General features: G+C 39.2%; 1 long non-coding RNA gene across 1 annotated transcript in view; it reads right to left on the bottom strand.

Moving 5' to 3' along the window:
- Nucleotides 1–4,046, bottom strand: part of LOC104958428 (uncharacterized) — an 11,303-nt gene extending 7,257 nt beyond the window's left edge. The window contains exons 1-2 of the long non-coding RNA XR_799764.1: nucleotides 4,034–4,046; nucleotides 3,212–3,225 (exon numbers count right to left, since the gene is read on the bottom strand). This is a non-coding gene — a long non-coding RNA (uncharacterized lncRNA). The remainder of the gene's footprint in view (nucleotides 1–3,211; nucleotides 3,226–4,033) is intronic.
- Between the last annotated feature and the right edge of the window lie 635 nt (nucleotides 4,047–4,681).

Raw genomic sequence — 4,681 nt, 5'->3', positions numbered from 1 at the left:
GTGTCTGTGAGGCCCCGCCCCCGCACGCAGATGAGAGAGAGATCTCTTTTAAAATATATTGAAAGTTAGAAACGGAGATGGTTAGATAAAATGTGCAAGATAACGTTTATGTAGCATTTATTTATTGTCGAAATGATGACATTTCATAACGGGATCAAATCAAAGTGAATGGCCTGCTGCTGCTGAATGCATGGGGCAAGTGACTGGAAAAAGTTTTAAAAGTTATTACATCGTTTCAGATAATAATAATGATAATTCATTCTATTTATGGGCGCCTTTCAAAGCACCCAAGGACACCTTACAATTCATAACATATTCCAAGGAAATGTTTTAAGACAGTACAAAGAATGCAGTCCGGGTGATGTTTTTTATGTGGGGTGCAGATGAGAGGGAGCTGTCCAGAATGACACCAAGATGTTGTGTTTAAGTTCTTGATAAGCCATTAAAACAGTAAAATAAGTATCTCCTGTTCACCAAAACATACCCATCTGTTATGGAAAAATAAAGTATTCCAAAAGTAATCTGAATACGTTTTTTAAGACACGTAACTGTAACTGTATTCTGATTATTTTCAGAGCATGTATTCAGTATTCAGAAACTGATTACATTTACAAAGTAACCCTCCCAACCCTGCCTAGAAGTGATCCTTCGTTAGCGCGAAGAGTCTGCTAAGCTTTATGCGGTCCGCAGTACCTGAGCGTGCTCCACTAGCATTGTGGACTATATAAAAATCGCTGGCCCGTGATAGTGTCGATTGGATACATTTTGGCCCTTGGACAAATGTAGTTGGTGATCCCTGCCATACGTTCTCGAGAAGCGGCGATAGAAAAAACAAGAGCAGTGAGCATACTGAGAAATACACCACCATGACATGGCTGCATTACATACCAAGCTCTGTGTTTACAGAAAAACACGTTGTCAGAAAACACTGGTAAAATAAACTTGGCCTATGAATTAATTTCCAAAAAGTCATATTAGTCGTTTGCATTGACATAAACAGAGCACAAATGGAGGTATATTTTGATCAACTAAAATATGGCAAAGCTTACACATTTCAAGTAGTTATGGCCCTCTTCCAGTAAGCTCCACACTCAATCCCGTTGATTCAAGATAGGTGAGAGGTGTTCAGAAAATAGATCTATTTAAGGTTAGTAATTCCAGCAGCGAAAGTAAACGTTGTCAATAAACTTTATTGCAGACAAAACACGTGACTTTGTGTGCTTCTTCTTCTTTGGTTAGGTGGATGGACGCAGACCTAAGGAGCACAATCTGCATGGTGCCACCTACTGGGCAGGTGCGTCATATAACTTTACGCACAGCTAGTTCATTTAAAGACAATACAATTCATTTAAACAGACAAAAACAAACAACAGATCGAAAATATCATGACTTAATAATAAACTTTTACTTAGCCAACAAACCACTTTTTTGGTTAAACGTCTGCCAACATCACACACAGTGTGTTTTCAGTTCATAACAATATTAGCCTAATCTAACTTCTTGTTTACCCAAAATGTTATTTTTCAGCAGTTGTTTTCTACTTTGCTGAACCCACAAGTGTCAATAAAAACCAAAATGTTGACGGTCAAAATGCCACAACCGAGGATTAAAAATCGTAGTCAACACATCAATGAGTGACGTCTTAGTTACTAGTTAACTTCTTCCAAACAGTCTATGCTCAGTCTGCAAGGCCCAGAAGTTCTGCCCTGCTGCTACAGAGTGTGGTCTTTGATCAATGTTTATTAATATGGATCATATCCCATGTTCAAATATATATCAAGAAAAATCCTTTGGTTCCCCTATACATCTCATATGTGGGAAGAATATAGGATGGATGTTTCTTGAGATATGTGAAAAACATAATCGCCCACACACAAACAGAGATCGCTGAAGTCAAGCATTGTGGCAACAAATAACCATCGCTTCACCGACTTAGAGACATGCATTATAACTAATGCTGTCGATCGACTAAAACATGTAATCACAATAATAACCTATGATTAATTATGAATGATTAATTATGAATGATTAATCATAAGCGTATAATACCAGCATTATTTGTATTTAAGGTGGAGATAAAACACTATTTAAAAAAAAAAGAAATGAATGACAAGCTGCTTAAGAAAAATCTTTGCAGTTTCCTTTGCTTTCTTTGCCTTTTCACTGCCATACGATTAAAAAATCAGTGCTAGTATTATGGGAGCCACTTAGGGTTCAAAATATTGTTATTGATTTGCGTTTATGCGTGAACGTTGACAGCCCAATTATAATGTCTTCATAGTGTGCCAGATAATATCAAGTATAATGTCGGCCTACTATTGACAGAAAAAGAAAAAGGAGAACACATGACCTGTTGAAATGCAGGGATTATTCCCACCACATAAACTCTGTGAATTGCAGATACTTTTGAAGACAAATATCCAAATGTTTTATTAAAATGCACATACAGACTTGAAGAGGATGTAGGATGCACTGCTGCACTTTCAGTGACACAGTTTCCCAAGCTTTGCTCCGTTGTGCGTCTTGCGTCACTCCTTCTGGTCTCATGTGGTTTTGCTTTGGTTGCAAACGCTCCAGTTCACAGAGCGAGCACTGAGCTTTTCAAACAGCCTTCATGATCACAAATCCATCCTTGCATACTTACTCACTGTAACACATTAGAAGAGCAGCACTAGCACAGACTACCAATCAGAACAAAAACAACTCATGATTCCAAGCCCGACATTCCGATCTGGGAAATCTCCTCCAGATTTCTCTGAATGAAGCCCAGAGCCACTCGGAAGCCTTGAGTTCGGACTTGGGCCCAGTCCGAATGACCATAACAGATGTTTCAGTAGGAATGCTGGAGTAACTGTGGTACTATCTTGTGCTCCTCCGTACTGATGTCAGCCACAGCCATTTCATTACCTCCCTCTGGCCTATGGGACGCAGACCTAAGGAGCACAATGAGTAATGAAACCCGCTCCTTCCCCAGAGTCCCTGCCCTGTGGCTATACTGCGTGTGGATTCAAACCTACAGGGGTAGACTGTTAGCAGGCAGTGAAACAATCTTTTGGCTCTGTAGTTCAGCACAGAAGAGAAACAGAAATGCACAAGACTGTTGGATCTCAAGTTTCCCTGCTGTGTTTTTAAATACAGAAAGATGTGATCATTTTTGCTCAATGTTTTAATTAGGAAATTAAATCATAACTTGAAGTGGAGGTAGAGCTACAGCTTTGATCAACTCTCACCAAATGCTAATAAGATTAAGCTCATTCATTGATTAGACACAACAATTATGTTAATTATTTTTTCTTTTTCAAGGAGCATTTTAAAAATAAATTCTTGTTTCAGCTTCTTAGATACATGTTGTCAGAGGAAAATGAGAAAAGTCTTATTTAGTCAGAAGTCTGACGATTCAAATAGTTTTCTGTGCTGTTCCTAAGGCAAGAACAAATGAAAAAATGGTTTTGCTTTTTTTTTTTAAGTTTCATAATATTTAAAGAAAACCTGTGAAACAGGGGAGAAAAACGTTTTTCCAGGATTGTTTTTCTTATTATTTTGTCATCACTTTAAACAGGTGTAGAAGAGATAAGCTTTGGCAGGTGAATTGAATGTTTCTAAGGTTTTAAGATTTATTCTACCAGGTAGTGTAGAATCAGTTCATTAGCTCTTCATTGAAAACAGTTGAAACATCACTGAGAAGAGCAATAAGGTTGAGCCAAATTGTTAAAGGTGAATATAATGGGTGGCGTGGCTAGTAACATGCTTTATTTGGGCTATAAAAACACAATAAAAAACAATATCCTCAAAATGAATAAGTATAAAGATGCACCTCTGTCTTTTTTAAACATTTCCTCTAACCGAGGCGCCCATTCAGACAGGGTTTTGATCCAGGATGAGCAATTACTCCGCTGAATGAGCCCATCCACCAACCCATGTGTCTGTCGCGAGCAGTAAAGAGAGCAGTGAGAATACCCAGTGACCGCTGGTTTATAATCAGTCAAACACAAGCGTGTCAACCCTGCGCCCCGAGACACTGCGCTATGCACACTAAACAGAGCTGGCGGCCCTGTGAAGGCCCGCTGAGCTCTGAGATTCTGCCTTGACTTTTGCTAAATTTAGTCAATTCTTTCTCTTTATCCAAGGCAAATCAATGTGACCCATTTGTGGGGTTGTCTCCTCCATTCCTGTCAGTGCGGCCCCTCTGGTACATCTGGCAGAGATACAGGTCCTGCCAGAGATGACAATGTGGAATTTAAACATTACGAACCATGGAAAGTGCAATATTCATTTTTCTCGTAACATGGGCCGTATGGGATTTAGCACATTCATCACATGGACAGTAGAGGAGAACTAATGCTGCTGTGGCACTTATAACAGTTTGGATATTTATAGGGTCCTGAGACAAAACTCAGGATCCCACCTTAGTTCTCCTGATTCTTGATTCAATGTTAAGAACCATATAAACAGCCAATTTCTTACAGTGAAGGTCCTTTCCTCAGACACCTGCAGGTACAGATACAAGTATGATCAGGTTACCTTCTCTGCCGGCTGTAAATGGTAATAATGACCTTACTTGACAGCTTAGGGCCGAGGTTAAATATCCAGGCATCCATCAGCACTCGCGAGAAGGGTGAGAGCTAGAGAAAGCAGAAAGTGAATGTGAAATGGAGAGTTAAAGATAAACACAGTTAATGGG

This window comes from Notothenia coriiceps, unplaced genomic scaffold (assembly GCF_000735185.1).
Source record: "Notothenia coriiceps isolate Sejong01 unplaced genomic scaffold, NC01 NC01_scaffold00028800, whole genome shotgun sequence".
NCBI classification, from domain to species: domain Eukaryota; kingdom Metazoa; phylum Chordata; class Actinopteri; order Perciformes; family Nototheniidae; genus Notothenia; species Notothenia coriiceps.
The sequence above is the reverse complement of the archived record's forward strand: the minus strand, read 5'-3'. Positions and strand labels throughout refer to the sequence as shown.